Below are 20206 nucleotides of genomic sequence, written 5' to 3'. Positions count from 1 at the left end.
GGAAAACCATTCGTGCAAAACGCGTTCCTTGTGTTCTCATCTTCATTTTTCTCCCTTTTGAAAAGGGGAGGGAACACGCTGCTTCAATTCGATGAATTATTCACTCTGTATATTCCCCTAAAGCTGGCTTTTTTTTTTTTTTTTGCAGACATGCATAGTGCCAACAAGCATAGCTTATCGTCCTTTAGGGAACCCGGGCAGGCAGTCGGCAGAGCTAGTGGAAGAAAACCGACCCCTTTTGTGAACATGTGGCACTCCCGAACCGAAACGTAATCTGGATAAATCCATTAACATCCAGGCGCTTGTAAAATGCACTTTGGAGCCTGTTGATTTTCTTCACTAAGGGAAAAAAAACCGCGGTTACGTTCCATCTGCATTATCTGGTATCTCTTGGTTTAAATTGCTGCGAATTCTGTCTAGGAGGCGGCTAGAGGCATCTCTTCCAGCATCTGCATCAAAGGGGGTGGAGAGGACAAACTGAGCTAGTCTGGTCCCCCCCCCCTCCTCCTCCTCCTCCTCCTCCCCTTCTCTTAGTCTCATTTGAGAAGCTCGGCTCCTTTATTGCTTCTTTGTTACCGGCTGCATTGCTTTTTCAGGGTGCCTATTTACACGGTATCGGCTAGTTTCCTAGGTGACAGCCAGGGAAGATTCGCAAGGGAGGGGCTCGCGTGAGCAAGGCGCTAAAGGAAAGAGTTGCTGAAAAGCCCAACAGATGGACCCTGAAGGGGAGGGAGGGGGCCCGGGCGCGCGGAGGAAGATGGGCTGACCCCAGGCGGGGAGGAGACTCCAAGAGGGACCGGTTGCGAGCTGAAGGAGCAGTTGATCAAGCCATTTGAACTGAGTTCTTCCATTGCTCGATCGGGTTTCCTCGCCTTTCTTGGAAACGCACATTACGAGGGGTACCGAAGGAATATGTTCTGGAAGGCTGTTGCTGTAAGAGAAGACGCGGTTGGCGGGGCTTGGGACACGAACCGGAATCATTTATCTAGGCCTAGAAACAAAGCCAGTAAATGAAAGGAAAATGGCGGGAGGTGGGAGAGAGAAAAACTGGGGAAGGAGGTAAAACCACACACGTATTAGGAAGAGAGTTGAGTGAGAGAGTAAGAGCAAACGGCAGTCTTTCACTAAGCTCGTGCTTTTCAGAGCCACTAGATTCATCTCCTTTTTGGAAAAGATGTGAATTCATGGCCTCAGACATCTGGCTGGTTAGTGCACAGTTTCTTCTGTTGGGGCGCAGGAGATCCTTTTAGATGAACTTGGGAAGAATTGCTGCCTCTTCTTTCTGTTGCAATTCTGTGGCTGCTTGAGAAGCAGAATTGGGAAGTCTGGAATTTCCTCACACAGGTGCAATCTCTACATCTCCTATCTACTGCTTGGAAATGGAGAGGATTTAGTTGCTTCTTTCTAAATAACCATACAAGTATTCTACTATTCCTGTAAAAACATAGCAGTTTACACTCTTATTATTATTATTATTATTATTATTATTATTATTATTATTATTATTATTTTACAATGACAACCCTGAGAGAGTGTCTGACCAGAAGTCACTCAGTGAGCTTCCTGGCTGAGCAAAGGTTTGAATCTGAATCTGCAAGTTAAAGTGATTTCACAACATGCTTACTTGTAGGTAGCTAAACCATGGTTTCCTGAATTGGTCCAGTTGCCTCTGTTTGCTCAACATACTGAACCACTAGATAGCCACACATGGCTGGATTCACACAACAGGCTGAGTCACAAATTAACCAAGTTTTAGTTTAAGTTGTATGAATCCAGCCACTGGCTCTTAAGTGTTTTGCTACCTTGCTCTTATAGTCATACCTTTTTAGTAATGTTTAGGTTAGAGCAATTGCTTACGGAAGGGGGTGTTGGGTAACCAAGGGCACTGTGAATTCAGCAGTCACATTGCTTTGCTCTGAGGCCTCCACTACTTCCTATAAATGAGAGAACCAGCTTCCTCATTTCTTTGATTTATATTCTGCCTTACATTTAGGAGACATACATAGTGCTCCTTTCTCCTATTTTTCTCCCACAACAACCCTATGAGAAAAGTAGCTGACAGTGACTGACCCAATGCCATGGGTGAGCTTCCGTGTCTTAAGCTAGACTTAAACCTAGTTCTCCCGGTCCTAGTCCAAAACCTTAACCATTGCACCACTCTGGCTCTCAAGTTATATTTCCCCAGTGGAAAATGCTGTTACATTTTTACCAGTCAAACCAAACTCCTAAATCTATTTTAGGTTTGCAGTCTTATGTACACTTATTTGCAGCAAGTGAAATCAGCCCTGAAACAAGTGACTAAATGTAGGTTTTGCTAAACATCAGGAAAAGATATGTGTGTTTATACCTTTTTTTAAAAAGGTTGAGTATCAGAATATAACAAGTCTGGTGGAAATAATTTGAAATAGAAGGCAAAAGAAAGGAAGATCATTTAAACATTCATTGAACAGTCATGCCACAAAACTCCAATACATGTGTTATAAGCATCAGCCATCAATGTATCATGCCTTGCTCCCTAAGGATTTTACAGTGCTTAATTAATTGAGATATAAATGTAAGATATACACAGAGGGAACACTTACGATTCCCAGCAGCAAGAAGATACTGTTTAGAAAATTTATTTTCTGATCCTGAATACATTATGGGGAAAGAAGTACCAATGCTTTTGGAATTTGCTTTTGCATAATTCTATTTATCCAGTTTGTATCCTTTTTTTCTTTGAGGAGCTCTAGCGAAGGATCTGCAGTGCCACCTTGTTGCATAAGACGGGGAGATGTTATGTAAGTCAGTCAGCTTCCGAGCACATCAACCACGGCACTCCTAGCCCCCACACAAAGGTAGGCAAAGCCCAAAACTAACACTTTGGTGTTGCATTTTCAGGTGACCTTATAATTAGCTTAAAAAATAAACTTGGAAATAATACTCTACCCAAGATATAATTTCATACATATGATCTTAAGTTAATAGACGTGGAATTATGCTTGGGGTGGGCAAGAAGAAAGAAAAGGCACTTTCAGTTCATTTTACGTTAATTATTAGTGTATGTACTTTGGTATTATCTCTGCATGGCTTGGCAACTCTACAGGTTGCATGAGATCCCCGAGCCAAGTTCCCCAAATATAGTGCTACCAAATTTCAGTAGAAAACAGCCAGATTACAGCTATGGTATTTCTTGCTGAAAGAACAGGCATGTTGAGCTTCTGAAGTGCCTGTCTCACTTACTAGTGTAAAAAATAACTCTCCTAAATAACAGCCCCACGCAAAAAGTAGGGTGGAAATTGTAGCCCTCCCCTGTGGCCTCATAGACATCCAAAGTCTTCTATGATTTGCAACCAAGTGTAGACCTTGGATGCAAAATGATTGCCTACTTCTGGTCTCTGTTCACTGACTGAGAGTAGTTTTCCATGGTTTCAGATGAGTCTTTTCCCCAACTCCAGTGAAGTAAGGACCAGGAGATGCTGGTGATTGAATTGGTAGATTCCTTCATGTAAATCATGTGCTCTGTCTTTAGTCCTAACCCAAGCTGGGATTAAGCCTTCTGCTAAGCCATGTTTTGAATATGTTTTATTGATTAAATTACAATTAGGGTTGTAGTTTATGGTTTAAATTTAGTACACTGCATGAACCTAATCTAAGTCTTCACATTGGTTCTTCCATAATTTGTAAGGACCAGGATACTGGACATTCAGAATTGCTTACATTGGTACAGTCATACTGCCTGAAGAACTACATAATCAACCTTCTTCATAACATATAACAAAAAGAAAGGAGAATTATGTATTTGGCTGCAGTAGAAGTTATCAACAGTGGATCACCTTTACAACACCCATCAGTATTGTCTGTGGATAGAGGGATATCTGCTAATTCTTCCTGGTTTTAAAGGAATCCAACAGTAGGAAACGTGTTTGATCAATTGTAATTGATTTACCTCAGTAGTGTCACACAGACCAGCCAGGCAAAGTGGTAAAATTGATGGCATTCTAGCATTCAGGCTTCCAAATTCAGAGTTCAAATGTCATCTGGTGACTCTGGGTGGTTTAACTGTTGTTTCCCATCTGTAAAAATAGCCTTGGAATTTTAGCATGCTGTTATGTGTGGGCAAAAATGCAGATAGAGATAATAAACCAATTTGGTAAATTGCAAAGTGCTATACATGTGATTAATTATCATGCCAGGTTTTAAGTCTTATATTCCAAGGGGAGCATATCATATAAAACATGCTATAAATATCAATTTTCACAGTTCTTAGTGCTGTGAGCCAGGTTCAACATTTTTTATTTTGCAGAAAAGGGACTCAGATTCTTAAATGCGTTGCTGAGACCAAATGTTAAGTAATTAACACACACACACACACACACACACAAAAGGCACATTAAGGGGCCACAACCTCCCATTTGAAGCTTTTAAATGACTCCTCAAATCAAGAACACATAGAAGCATACTATACTTTAAACCAATATGCTGTTATTTGTGGTGTTAAGTTTAAAGTGAGCTTCTTCTAAAGAAGGGCATATTAGAAATCAGTTTTGTTTCAGTCATCAGATACTGCAGAAAGAACAAAAGACCAGGGGGAAAAGTTAACACCTTATATATTAAGAGGTAGTCAAGTCCACTTGACTACTGCATGTAAAGTATCTTCCAGAGATGTTGTACCTTAGAGACACAGGGTAGGCAAAAGTAATGAAATTGCCTTCATTAAAGGATGCTCTGTGCCTGGGACTCATTTGGATAGGTAGCAACAAAATTGCTTTGGCTTTCATAGAAATAAAATGCAGGAGATAGGTGATTTGAGTTTAGAACAAATTGTCTTGTGTTCCAATAGCAGAAGTATAGAAGTACAAAGAACCTTGTGAGCTGAGATTAAAATTTGTATTGATTCTGTCTTAAACTGACTATAGAAAGTGTTATCATAATTGTGATGCTGTGTTCAGGGATTATGCTGAGCCAAAAATGTGATCTTGGTTTAGTGTGTTGTAAGAGCATAGTTGATGTGGCTTATTCAACAAACTATAGCTGAGCTACTGGTAGTCACCATCCATGACTTTCCAAGGCAGGATTGGCCAATGTGCAAATATTTTCCCTGCTGCTCCCTGGAGGTGGGGAATGATAAGGAAGGGGGCTATAGAAAGGCTATGTGGTTGGCCAGTGTAGAGGCAGAAACCTTGGGCACTGCCCTGCCTCATAATTCTTTTGTTTGATTGCTTTGGTAGGGAGGAAAAAAAATAACACTGATGATTGTGCAGGGAGAGTGGCATGGTTGCTCCTCGATTCACACCTGAAGAGCTGCACTTTGGCTTCAGGAGGGAAACTTGTTTATTTAAAATGGAAAAAAAAAAAACTCCTCTCACTCCTATGGGTGGTACGTGTCTTCCTCAATCTCGGGTCCTCTATCAGAGGCCTGGGAGTTTGAGGGTTCTGCGCAGTATCTTAGCTGTTCCTAGCACTGCATTCTTCTGGACAGAGAGCTCTGATGTTGTCCCTAGGATCTATTGGAGCCACTCTCCCAGTTTAGGAGTCAAAGCCCCAAATGCTCCTACCACCACTGGGACCACTTTGGCCTTTACTTTCCACATCCTTTCTAGTTCCTCCTTCAGGCCCTGGTACTTCTCCAGTTTCTCATACTCCTTCTTCCTGATGTTGCTGTCACTTGGCACTGCTACGTCTATCACCACCACTGTCTACTACCACGATGTCTGGTTGATCGGCCAGTACCTGCCTGTCTATCTATCTATATATATCTCCACCCATCTTGCTAAATGCCTTGTAAATGCAACTCTGGGAGGCTAACAGAAATTAAAAACAATACAATAAATAAGGAACAACCAGAGCAAAAAACTTACCATGGCCATCAAGGAAACCATTGCAACCAGCAAATGTGGGCTCAATTACTTTCCTGACCCCTATGGCAGGTCTTAAGGACTTTCTTAAAGGCCAGCAGCAAGTGAAATCAGCCAACTTAATCTTGGGTGGTATGGTGTTCCAAAGGACGGGTGCCACGTCAGAAAATGTTCTTCTGCCAAGGAGGTTTTTGTATGGCAGGAGTTATCCCACAGCTCCAGAGGGAATTCTTCCAACCTATCTATTTTCTGTGCAGCAGTTTTCCAAGACCTTTGCCATTCCTATGGTATGATGGTGACACAGTGATAGTGCTTGTCTAAGGCTGATGCAGCCCTTACATTTGGAAGAGTCTTAGCATCAGTTTTCAACTTGGAAAAGATATTCAGGGAATATCTTTCTTCATATGCAGAGCAGCACCTGAAATTGAGACATTTCATTTCTTAACTCAACTTTCCAATTTCATTTGGCAAGTTAATTTGAATCAGAGCTTTGACTCCTCACACAGAATAGTTGCATAGCCATAATGGTCTCTGATGAAACACAACACATTTAAAATATGTTTTAGAAGGTTGTAAAGGGAAAACTTTTTCAAGACTTTGGATCACATCAACTATTTGGTGCAGTTTATATTTTCTTTTTATAATTTAATTCCCAAAATAAAATTCCAAAAGTTCCATGTTGTTTTCCCTCATAAAGTTATTTCTTTTTCTCTCCCAGCGTTACAGTACTGTATAGTACAGTTCAAAGCATTAAATCTTGTTATCTGTTATATTAAAACTGAGATTGAGCCATTTACCAATATTTACCTTTATAAAATAAGTTCAACATGGTTTCCTAAGGCAGCTCTGCATTGTTTGTATGTTTCATATAATAAGAAGATGACAGTTCAAGACAACATAGCAATGATTACCTTACATCTGTTGGCCTAAGGAAAAGGATGCTTTTCATTAGGAGATATATCAATCATTGCTGTAAATGTGAATTTTTTTACTCAGATTTCGCTTAACCTGTTATCTTCCATGTATATTGGGAATCTCAACCATATCTACTCAGGTTGGCTAGGAATTTTAGGAGTTCTAATCCCAATATATCTGGAAAACATCCAGTTGAAGAAGCTTGCCTTAACACTGGTCAATATTTCTGTGTAGGAAAAAATGTGATCACCACAAGTGGTTGTGCCTGTCATGCGTTCCATGCCTGTTGGAAAAAGGCATTGGCTGGGTTCATAGGTCGTGCTAACCCACAGTATGGTTTGTTTAGTTTTTGCATAGGATATTGTGTAAAGCCAGGCATCATGGTATAGGTTATAGCTTAATGTGATGCCTGAACCCAGCCACGGTGACTTTTAAAACAAATCAGGCTTAAAACAAACTGTGGCTTAATGTAATGTATAAACCCGGCTATTGCCTAGGTCTCTGCACAGAGATCCACTTATTGGTTAAGACTGGAATTCTGTATGCACTTTTGTGGGATGAAATCCCTTTTGAATTCAGTGGGAGGGCTGGCTGTCCACCATCCTATTGTTCTTACTTAAACAGAAAACATTTGTAAGGAATATTCATTTGGCATGAGTTGCTCTTAGGAAATAAAAAGAAATGGCTAAGTAGTTGTTGAGCTTTGCAGAACTCTTGAACCACTGAAAAAGAACATACAGAGATCAAGATGTGGGACATATATAAATGTAACTTTTGACTTGAATTCTTTCAGAATGCTTGTCATTTAATATGATTTTTATTGGGCCAAAGGTCTATAGCAGTGTATCTCAACCTTGGCAATTTCCAGGCGTTTGCACTTCAACTCCCAGAATTCCACAGCCAGCATGCTATTAATGAGAATTGTGGGAGTTGTAGCCTGTACACCTGGGATTTGCCATGGTTGGGAAACACTGGCATAATTAATTGGTGTAAATTAACACAGGACACCTGCAACAGAACATGGCTGTTTAGTTAATGCATTAAAACACTTCATGATCATGTTGACAAATAGGCTTTGGCTGGAAAATATACAAATATATACAAATATATTCAACTAGTGCTAATGGGACTGAAACCACAACTCACTTGGAAATGAAGAGGTGGCTGAAGGTATAAATATGGCATGAAACTGATAGGACCATGGCTGGTGTTTCACCAAAGCTGAGAGCACTTTTCCCCACAAGGACAGTCTCACACACATTCTTTGAATATGGTAAGTGTGAACCATCTCTTGTGAATAAATGAATAGTTATTGTTTAGTTATTTGGCAAATTATACGTGATTAGGAAATAGAGTGTTCAGTAATGATTTCAGAGTTCAGAATGTGACACCCAGAGAGACAGATAACTAGGAGCAGAAAGCTGGAATTGGATAAGTCTGAAGATTCTTAGGTTTCCATTGTTTTGTGGGAAAGAGTCTGATTTGGGAATATGTTTGTTTCTCATATATTTTCTTGTGCATTTGTAAATAAATTGAAAACAAACAATTTATTCCCAGCGATCATTCTCATCCAAACAAAACCTAGCTATGTACTGTAGCACTACCTCTGGGCTTTCTACCAGTCAGGGAAAAAAAAAGGTACTTATATCTTTTAGGAGATTTCCAGTATTGAACATTTGTGGAAAGTCTTCTAATTCTCCAACATTGTTTGTAACAGGAGGGAACTCATTTATCACAAATTGCCAGTTTTTATTAATAAGATCCATTACTTGTGAAGCAAATAATTTACATGTGTAAAGGAATTTAGAGCTGGCACTGAGAAGTATGAGAGAGCCATTAAGGAAGGAGTTGGACATGCCAGAGATAGAAGCAAGCATGAGAAAGAAACTCAAAATACTCCCCTCCCCCCCCCCGATTTTGTTTCGTATAAGGTTGGACAGGCTTTCAAGATTGTGTTAATAGATCAACAACAATAAAGGAACGTTCTTATAATCCCTGCAGTGTCTGTTTCTTGACCTGGCCTACCTTGACAAGGATAATAGCATGTAAAAATATAATAAAAGTCATTGTGCCATTACTTGAAATGCTTCATCAGGCTTGCCCAACTTGAGGTATTAGAGTCAGAGTTCGTGCACCCCTGATGGGCTTTCCTCTCTGGTGACCTTCCTTCAGAGCCCAGAATTCAATCTCTCATGGACACTGGAATTCTTGACTTCTTTCTTCAAGCACAGAGTCGGATTATGCAGGTTGCAATATTCTTCACATTTTAATTAAATGAATTAGTTGAAAGTACTCAAATTGAAGAAATCTGTATAAATGTCATCCCTTATAAAACTCAAATACACATCCAGATCCATCTGGTATATATTAATGTTTCTCCAAGATACAATATAATCTGTAAAATGGAAAGTCTACCAGAATCCAATGGAGCATGACAAACTTCTCACCAAAGAAGTATGGTAATTGGAGATACTGAAAGAAACAGTGACTACTGAGAAGCATAAATCAAAATAGTTTTTCCTCTCCCTTAGATGATTCTTGCAAACTCAACATCTTTTCCTCATGCTGAAGGCAAAGTTCCCTTCTTACCCACTGGACTGCAGATGGATTGCATCAATCCTCAAGCAATACATGTGGTTTCCCTTCTGACAAAAGCAGATGGCTATTCCCTTTAGTCAATTTCTGTGCTGTTGTTACCAGATGGCACACAAAATGTTTGGTATTCCAATGCAGAATGATCCAAGTCTCCTTACAAGACTCATCTGTACCCCTAAGTATCTGTCTGTTCATCATTATTATCCATCATATAAATAATACAACTTGATAGTTTATTATGGAATGTATGATGTTAAAGTCCATGTTGTTTTGTTTTCTTTTTACAGAGAAAAGTGTTACACTCTAAAAGACCAGCACAATAAACTTTCTCACCATTATAAAACCTCAAATATCCTGAATTTATCTTTAGAAATTTTAAAATACACAGATATTTGCTAAACCTAGCACATTTACCCATATTTACAAGCAATGGCACAAAACCTGACAACTGGAAATGCCCACATTTTGGTCTGACAGCAAATAAAACACATTTGAACTCAGCATGGCAACCATAACAGAAGTGTGATAAGAATAACATAAATATCTTCATAAAAGGGACAATATAAGAAGACATGACACTGTTTCCATGTCTTCTCACAAGGTCAGAGGCATTGGATAAATAAGGTATTAGGATATCTGCCCATCAAAAGTGCTGAAGGAAAGAGATTGAAAGGTCAATATGAAAGGCAAAATGTAAGCATTACAGTAGGAGAAAGGTAGGAAGTAGATGAAACTTGGAGACCTTAGAATCTCTGGCTAAGAAAAGCTATGGGACAAAATTGTATGTAACTCCATGTCCCAACTATTTAATAATTATTTCAGTGTGATAAAGATTCATTTAGTAACAAAAGAAATAACACAGGAGGTGTTTCGTCAGAATCTTCTTCCAGATAGAATTAAGAATGTGTCTTCCAGAATTAATAGTGTCAAAAGTACTGATGTAGAACCAAGTTGTAGCCTTAGATTGAGAAAGAGGAACCAAGTGTGTAGCTTCATTACAATCTAGTCATTCATGTCTGGTCTAGAGAAATTAAATCTCAGTGTTTTAAACATTTTGCAGGCTTCTCAAGCTTCATTTGTTATAGCTAATGTGAATGTATACACCAAACTCAGTCTTGGTTGCTTTTTGTGAGTGTGAGAGAGAGAATGAGAGAGAGAGATCCCATGAATGGAACAGGAGGACTTCTTTCTATCCAGAGCATGTACTAGCTAGCTTGAGTGGGCATCCAGGGCCTGAAGGAATTTTACATGAATTTTTTTCATATATTCCTCTGAACAAATGACAGCTATTATGGGAAGTAGGATGGAGGTATGCAAGTTGGTCCTACCCATAAGCATCTGGAACAACAAAATATAATGTGCAATCCCTGCCCTTTTGTACTTGTGTTTCAGTGTTAGATGCAAGTACTTAAGTCATGGAATTTGTGCTGTGATGTCACAGTGAATATTCTATCATTTGTTCTTTACCCATCCACCCTTGATGGATGCCTATGATCCCACTTTCAACATGTAACTTCTCTACTTCCTCCTTTTCCAACCTAATTTAAGGTCTGTAATAATGAGAAAAATCTGGGATCTCCATTCAGAGTCTTTTGCAATGCTGAGTATGGATGAATGGGAGGAATAAAGTGATGAACAGTAATTATTAATTTATTAATCAAGTATATGATGTTTTAAGCACAGAACAGAGAATCGCAGCTGATAGATCTTGCTCAACCCATGTTACAGATAGCAGCTTGAAGTGGAGATCTTTTCCATGACATTGTGTAGTTTGGCAAAGACTGGAATGAAACTCTTTTAGGTTCAATGTAACCCTATCAACGGGTATCAGAAATCACAATTCCAACTGCTTGAACAAGACGTTGTGTTATTTGTTCCTTACCAATTTTTGGAAGGCTTATCTTCCGGTTACAAGAGCTCAACATTCAGTTGATTATTGCAATACAAGAGCATGTTTGTGCATGTACACACCTGCCATTCATTTTCATGACGTTTTATACAGGGGAATCTCCCAGTAGATGGCTTACCTTGGGAGCATGTATGTTTGTAGGCATGTGCAGAATTTAGATTTTTCTTCTTGGGCCCTAGAAACATTGGTACCAATGCTGATGAACAAAGAAATTAAGAAAACAAACATCAATAGCAACCAACTGAGCTAGAATGCTTTGAATTTTTCTAAGGTGTGGTGATGTTTCTTGTTTTTGTTTTTAATTCTAATCTCAACATTTTACATATCCTATTTGTTATTACATATTATGTAACATTCACTACAAGGAATTCCTCAAGAATGCCATATACCCTGGAAACGGTGAGTATTCCATCTGTTCAGCAAACTCATCTCCTCCAGCAGACTAATAGCACACTATCATTAGGAAATGTTCTCTGGGGCTGTAGTCCTTAATTAATTTCATTTCAAATTAATGGGCTATGGATTAACTGAGAACCATGACAGTTCAGCTCAGAAATGTAAAAATGAGGCAAAGATAGAAAATGAGTTAAGGTTGGCAAGGAAAGTCAAAATCCAGTAGAAGGATTTCTTCAAATATATCAACAGCAAGAGGAAAACAAAGGACATAGTGGGATCACTGTTTGCTTCAAATGGAGAAATCTTAACAGATGGCCAAGGGAAAACAGAAATCTCATCTCCTATATTGCTTCTGACTTTATGTCAAAGGAAATGTTGATTTGAGCAGCATAGACTGGGAAGGAAAACAACAAGGAAGGGGACAAGTTGTAAGGATGTGGTAAAGCATCTTCTATGTGATTTGAATGCTTTTAAGTCCCCAGACCCTGCTGAAATGCACCTAAGAATACTGAAGGAACTGCCTCAAGAGCTGTTGGGCCTCTATCAATTAACTTTGAAGATTCCTGGAAAGCTGGGGAAGTGTCAAAGATCTGGACGAGACAAAATGTGGTCCATCTCTTTAAGAAAAGCGGAAAAAAAGAGGATCCCGATAATTATTTATCATTATTGCTTTATTATCTGCTTTAATGTCAATACTTGAAAAGATATTTCTCAAGAAGTAATGGTTCTAGATGATTTTCATCCAGTCGCCAACTTCCCCTGTCTAGTGAAAATTGTTGAGTAGGTGATCAGGCTGCAGTTTTCCCTGAAGGAAAAGTTGTATCAGGGGCCTTTTCAGTCATGTTGCAGGCTGGGATGTAGTACAGTGATAGCATTGGAGTTCTGGAAGAGCTGAGATGGGTGGGATGCAATCATCATGGTTCTTCTTGATTTCTTCTTGCTGTTGCTTTTTTTACCATCAATCATGGTATACTTCTGGACTGCCTTTGTGAGTGGGAGGCACTATTTTGTGGTGGCTCTCTTTTCTCTGTGGCCAGTTCCAGTCGGTGTTAATAGGAGGGGAAAGAATGAGTCTGGTGCCACAGGGCTCAACATTCTCACCCCTCCTGTTTAACAGCTTCATGAGGCTGCTGAGTAAGGTCATATATCAGTTCAAGGTTATACTGATCATACACCACTGTATATCTTGACCTCAAGCTGAGCAAGAGATGCTGTGAAAATCTTGTGCTAGTGCCTGTAGGCTATTGGGGCCTGAATGGGGAAGAACAGCTTCAAACTCAACCCTAGGTAAACCAAGTAGCTGTGGGTATTGGGACCACTGGGGCCTGGGGAACTGGATGGGATCACACTTCCCCATTCAGAAATGGGGCACAATTGGGAGGCTCTTCGTGGACTCTTAGCTCCCACTCAAAGAGCAGGTGGCTGTGGCCAGGAAGGTCTTTGCACAGATCGATCTATCTATCTATCTATCTATCTATCTATCTATCTATCTATCTATCTATCTATCTATCTATCACGAATTGATGAACTGGATGAACCCTCCTCATGGCCATTCATGCCTTGGTCACATTGCACATGGATTATTATGTGGTCTACATGGGGCTGCCCTTGATGACCATTCAGAAGCTGCAGTTGTTCCAGAATGCAGCGGCACACAAGCAGTAATGTGGCAAACCTTGGTATGTCTAGATAACATCTCTTCTTCGTGAACTGAACTGGTTGTCAGTAAGCTCTCAGGTGCAATTCAAGGTGCTGGTTATTACTTGTAAAGCCCTACATGGCATAGGACCTAGTTATAACCTTCTCCTGTGGTTTCTGCCTATCCTGTCTGTTCAGCCAGAGATGGCATGCTCTGGGCCCCATCTGAAGCAATGTCATCAGATGGGATCCAAAAAGCATCCCATCTCCATGCAGTACTTGCCTGCTGGAAGGGCATCCCCCCAGAGATTCTAATGGCCCCTGCCCCGTTCTCCTTCAAGTGAGCCTTGAAGACCTGGTTCTTCCCCCCACCCTTTGGGCCTGGATAAATGGAAGCCTCCTTTGGGAAGGTGCGTGTATGAGGCTTGTTTTGAGTTGTTCCCTCCAGGTTAACCATTGTGCTTTTTCTAGTTTGATTGTTTTTTATAGTTCGCTTTTATTGTGGTTGTTACCCAGAGGACAGACAGACAGACAGCAGATAGATGATAGATAGATATTGTAGTAAACAGTAAAGCAGGCTATTTGTAAGCATCTTGAAGACAACATCATGACTGCTAATAGTTAGTATGGCTTTATCCTAATTGGTCATGTGAGACAAATCTTTTCTTCTTCTTTGACACTAATTACTTTAGTGGACATGCTATGGATATAATCTATCTCATTTTCAGCAAAATTCTGACAAGGGTCCATATGACATTCTCACTGACAAGCTGCTAAAATGTGGTTTGGGTAAGATGGGTTTACAACTAGCTAATCAGGCTCAAAGAGTCAACATTTAATGGCTTTACACTGAGTTGGAGAGCAATAACCAGTGGGTCTTACAGAGATCTGTCTTGGAGCCAGGGTTATTCAACACTTTTATTAATGTCCTGGATAAAAGGGCTTGATGGGCTGCTTATCCAATTTTCAGATGACATGAAATTGGGAGGTTTGGCCAACGCTCAGGAAGACAGAATAAAACTGCAATCTCATCTGGACAGGTTGGAAGACTGGGCTAAGAGGAACAAGATGCCCTTCAGTGGGGAAAAATGTAAAGCATTATATTTAGGGAGGAGAAATATAGTACAAGCATACAAGCTGGGGATACATGGGTGGAAAACTATTAGAGAAGGACTTGGGTGTGGACATTAACAACAAGCTGAACATGAGCAGCTATGTGAGGTGGCTGCTAGAACTAAAGTAGTTCTGAGCTGCATCAGAAGAAAGATTGAATCAAAAGCACATGAATCCTTTATTCCACGCTATTCTGCACTGATGAGACCACTACCTGGAGTGTACACTTTATTTCCATAAGGACAATGACAGGATAGAACAGGTACAGAGGAGTGTGATAAAAATGATAAGGCACTTGAGGGCATGCCCTATAAGGACAGATTGAAGGGACCTTGGGATATTTAGTCTAGAGAGAAGAAGACTGAGGAGTCACACGATATCAGCGTTCAGGTACTTATGGGTGCCATAGGGAAGGTGATCAGGAACTATTTTCCATTCCCACAGAAACTAGGGCCAGAAATAATGGGTACAAGTTGCAACCACTCTAGTGGTTTTTGGTTAAATATAAGGAAAAACTTCCTGATAGTAAGATCCATACAACAGCGGAACAGTCTACCTGTGGAGGTTTTGGGTTTTCCCTCTGGAGGTTTTTAGGAAGAAGGTAGACAGCCAACCCTTGAGGAAAGTTTAATTGCAGTGGGTTGGACTAGATCAGTGATTCTCAACCTTTTTGAAGCTGCCGCCCCCCTAAGGAGCGGAACATTTTTCAACGCCACCCTTTGTGAAAATCCTGTAATTTAGGGTATGGGGAGCGGGGGGTGGGGAGTTACTGAATTATAAAAGGCAAAAATTTTAAGTAATTTTTTTCAGTAGACTTACACACCAAATTTGTTCGATTTAACTCGATACTTTTGCCCTGGAAGGTAATTGCATTCCTTTTATTAAAATTAAAATGACTAATGCAAAAAAAATGAAGTGAACGAAAAGCAACTCAAGAAACACGGGTCAAATCAAACATTCATATTGAAAGGACGCTCAACGCATGCACTGCGATTAATCGCGCGGGAAGACAGCTGACGCACATGCTGCGATTAATCATGCAGGAAAACAGCTGACGCATGCGCTGTGCTGGTTGGAATCAGAGAAGAATTGTAGTGTCGAGTTCTTCAAGGTCATCCTACCTAGAATACAAATTCGTCTCACCATTCTTAGAAGTGCGTGAGGGCAGCCGTCGCGTAAGTTCGTTTTATTGCTGGTACAAATGGTGTAAACCGGATAATCGACTTAATAAATTTTTGGGGGGAGTTTTAAAATTAAGTTCGAATGCCAAAACATGCTCATCGCCCCTCTACCGCCCAAAACATGCCCACCGCCCCCCTACCGCCCAAAGCAAGTTCACTGCCCCTCAGCATCCTCCCACCGCCCCCCCGGGTACTGCCCCCGTTGAGAACCAATGGACTAGATGATCTTTATAGTTCTTTCCAACTCCACAGTTCTACAAAGACACATAGATCTCATAAAATCCAATCACTTCCAGCATTTCTCTGAATTCTTAGAAAGCTTTATTTGCGTATAAAACAATAACAAGGGGAAGGGGAATGTAGGAACTGCTGTGCATAACTCTCTTCCAATGAGTGAACACAGCAACCTAAAATTAATTAGCCCTATATTATAATATGTCCTGCAGAATCCTGTCTGGCTGCAGACCCATTCACAAGACTAGTGGATCCTCCACCAGTCTCTCTATTCCCCGTTCTAGCTCTACCGCACCTCCCCAAACCTCTCTAGTACTGATTCCAGAGCTAGTAGAGTATTTCCATCACACCACGCACAGGAAAGCCTTTCCTTTTTTCTTCTGCTCATAAAGGCACATTTACAACCCCTGGGCTTTGGGGAATCCAGATTGTTCTATTAACAGTGTTCCCTCTTTGCCTTGGGATATGAAGATCCGAAATCTTGACTTGACGTACTCACAAGTTGTCTTCATTTACTAAAAACAGTCACTTTGTTCCATTCCTCTTCCTTCTCAAAGGCTGTTCCTCTTTTGTTCCCATGTTTGCTTTTGGGGAATTCCTTGTTAAAATACTATTGGTAACAGGACTTGCTAGACATGCCATTCACTGGAACACAGCACATCCATGCAAATGCAAACTCTTTGGGTAGCACCCAAGCAGCTATTTAACTGGCTGGCAGTGCTCATTTTCAATTGTTGCAGAGGAGCTGGGAGTGCAGTTGTTGGTGTTTATGTGTGTTTAAAACACCTTCTTAAAACTGTACAGAACAGACTGTTGCTGAGTGGAAAAAAAAAAAAGCTTTTGAGTAGAGTAGGACTTTCAGTAGTAATAGTATGTAGGAGTGCTCCCGACCTGAGAACAGGAGTATAACAAACATTTTATCTAATATGTCTCTCGTGTGAAGGTTCACTGAGGAAAGAGGTAGAATGTTTAAAATGTGTCTTTTATAAAACCAGCACTGGAGGAGATGTTGCTAAATATCTGTGGCTGGATATGTGTGCCATTTAAATATATCGACCATTACAGATAAGTCTTGTTAAGTGCATTCTTGGTAACAGCCTATAAATATTTATTAGATTAGCCCTCCCTTTCCTTTAATTAAATCAGAAAATGTTCTAATGTTTTAGAAGTTCATAAAAGGTATGAAAAAGAGGTGCTTACCATAATTTCACTGCTAAAACTTCCTGCTGACAATTTGGGTTCTGCAGAACGATAAAGGCAAGTCTTCATAAAGATGAGTTAGTGTTCTGCTTCCAATTGCTCTAGTTTAGCATTGTAGCTCACTTGGAACCAAACTAGGATAACAATTCAATGCAAGCTGCCAATCAGTGGATTTAAGGTTGAAAATCAAAGCATACTTATTAGAGAATAAGGTGTATTGCATCTAGTACTGAAGAACACTGATATGAAGATTTTTTTTTTTAAAAAAGGTAAATGTGCTGTGCTATGCAGAACTAATATTCCAGAGGACTGCTTAAAATTGTGGTTAATACCCAGGTAGCACATCTATAGGTAGTGGAGAGAAATATGTCACACTTGACTACTCAGTTTAGATACCCTGACACTCCTACAATTACAATAGCAAAGAACATAACCGAAGGAAGATGATTGGTTTATATCCATAGTTAGTCATGCTTTGAACAGAACCATGGAAACTGATAGGACAGCTTAGTCATGACAAATCTGAGTCTCAGTAGACTTTTTCAAGGCAAGGATTCCATCCTACATTTTCTTTTTTTCTGGTAGGAAATACATCTGAAGGTATGCTGAAGCTTTCTAGTTCAGTTTGATCTGCCGCTTTGGAAATTTCCCAATCCAGGTTAGATCATTTTAGAGATTGCCTGATTTAATTCAATACTGAGATCTCAATCCATAACCATATCTGCAATGAGATTTCAAAGCCTGTGGAGAACTGCTATCAAGCAACTGAGAAGATAATACAATACCACACCACCAGTTTGTTCCTCGGGTCCAACTTGACAAATATGGCCTCACACTCGGAAATCTGTGAAACATTACTCATCCTAACTTCTGAGGTCTTTCAGTATTCAACAGCCATTCCACTTCCCCTACCCCAGGATCACATCGAGATTCAGCTAGCCATATTTAATTATAGAAATGACTGATTGACTTGAATTATTGCAGACTGACCTGGCATTTATCAACATCAGCCTGAATCCAAAGTACCAGTCTGATCCTCACGGGTTGAAATTATATTAGAGGATCTCACTGGTATAATCACTAGGCCCTATGGATTTCCAGGTAAAAAACAAATGCTGTTTGTTCTCCCAGAGCTGCTAATTGTTGTTTCTTCTTTTCTGTAGAACCTGAAATAATAGTTTACCATGTTCTATGAATCCAGTCAGTATCTTTTATAGCTTAGTGCAGGGTATGAGTGCAAATTATTTGCTTTACTAAGAAAATCCTGATTAAGCAACCATGATTTAGCATGATGTATGCCAAGGGTCTTACACTCAAATGAATATGTGGCCACATTGCAAAAGATGTGCTAATCGCTGGCCCACACACAGAAATACAACAAATTTTAAACCTGAATATTTATTATTTATTCATACATACATTAAATTAAAAAAAAATGAAAACAATGAATTATTTATAATTAATAATAATTTAAAAATGAAATTAAAATGAGTTTATCGATGGTTAATAAAAAGAAAAATATGTTATCTACTGTAGAACAGTCACATATTGTATCACTGTGGCTGTAATCTCACTCCTGTATTCTTCTGTGCACCTCCCTGGCATCAACTATCATGGATAAACGATGCCATCACCAGCAGTGTTCCTTTTGGAGGCCTGCATGTCCATCACGTGCCAGCACAGCACCCATGCATGAGACAAGGCAGCAAGGCAGGATGGCTACAGTGGAAAACAGGGGCCTGTAGAGCTGCCCCAGCAGAATTTGGACTCTGGCAGGGCCTTAAATCTTTGACCCATTATGGGCTGCAGAAGAGAACTCACTAGGCCACATGCGGCCGTAGGCCTTGCTTTTGACACCCTTGATACGCGTCCTCCCATCAACAGTTACTCTGGAGTGAGTTTCATTTTCCCATGTAAGCATGCATTGACTGCAAGAATAATTACAGATTTTAAACATAGATATAAGTAATGTAAAATTTAATATACTATGTAAGGAATATAACATTTAAAAATATATCTGAGTAGAATCCCTACTGAGAAATGTAATATCTTTAGTATATCATCCCATTTTTTAAAGTTCTGCTATGAGCAGATTAAAAACTAAAATAAAAATCTGGATCCCCAGTTTAATCTGCTAGGTTTTTCAAGGTTTGCCTGCTGAGGCAAGGTTAACAAAAAAGAGAGCAGCATAAATGAGATCTCAAGGATATCTTAGAAAAATGAATGGCCTGTTACGAACTGTAATAGATATACCACATAGTACTGAAACATCTCTTACTGAATGGCCTTGTTTATCTTAAAATAATTTATCATGTATAAATACAGTTTCAAACAAAATATGTAGGCTAGAATGAGCTTGGCCATGGCTTTTTGCAGCATGGAAGAATATTTTGGTCTTAAGTTAGCCACTTAATTGTTTCATATACAGTATAAGGCTGCCCTAAACCATAGAAACTTTGAACAGCAAGACAGTGCAAGGGTTTGAATTAAACACAATTGTATTGCATTATAAAAATAGTATTGTATTGTAAAATGCACAAGTGATTTTTTTTAAAAAAAATCTCAACCACATTTGTATTATTTCACTTACAGGAGGCATGCAGTGTTGCTGAACTCTTAGTCTTATGACAATGTTGTCCAAACTTGGCCACTTTAAGATGAGTGGACTTCAATTCCCAGAATTCCCCAGCTAGCCATGCTGGGGAATTCTGGGAGTTGAAGTCCACTCATCTTAAAGTGGCCAAGTTTGGACAACACTGCCTTATGATGTTTAGATGGTCCCCTTTTCTGAAGATCCTTGGCCAGTCTGTTAAAGACAGTTTTTTATTCCAGTGTCCTTTTTCCTTGCCAAGAAGCTGATTTATGTAAATATATATGCTATGTGAGATCCGTGGCCTCTGGCACTATTGTATTTTTATCGAACGTATCATTTTGAGAATTTAAATTGTTGAATTAATTAATAGGTTAGTCAGGTATGTTGGAACATCTGTCTGAGAATTCTAAGACGTGAGAATTGTAATGCGAATACATCTGAAGGGCACCAAGCTGGGGAAGGCTGGGATAAGCAATATCAAGCAGGATGGAAAGTTCTAAATACAAGTTCTAAATGCAATGTATACAGTATATTAGAGAATGCTTTTTGACTAGGCTAGTACCAGCAACAAGGTATTGAAAATATTTTAAAGATG

General features: G+C 39.7%; 1 long non-coding RNA gene across 1 annotated transcript in view; it reads left to right on the top strand.

Annotated features, from left to right (window-relative positions):
• The first annotated feature begins 792 nt into the window (after window positions 1–792).
• LOC112540109 (uncharacterized) overlaps window positions 793–20206 on the top strand; it is a 107141-nt gene continuing 87727 nt past the window's right edge. Inside the window, exons 1-2 of the long non-coding RNA XR_015795935.1 lie at window positions 793–933; window positions 2724–2837. This is a non-coding gene — a long non-coding RNA (uncharacterized LOC112540109). The remainder of the gene's footprint in view (window positions 934–2723; window positions 2838–20206) is intronic.

The sequence above is a fragment of the Python bivittatus genome, unplaced genomic scaffold, assembly GCF_059951505.1.
Source record: "Python bivittatus isolate LINGU-HERP-01145 unplaced genomic scaffold, Pbiv_v1 ctg000020_np1212, whole genome shotgun sequence".
Lineage (NCBI taxonomy): Eukaryota > Metazoa > Chordata > Lepidosauria > Squamata > Pythonidae > Python > Python bivittatus.
The sequence above is the reverse complement of the archived record's forward strand: the minus strand, read 5'-3'. Positions and strand labels throughout refer to the sequence as shown.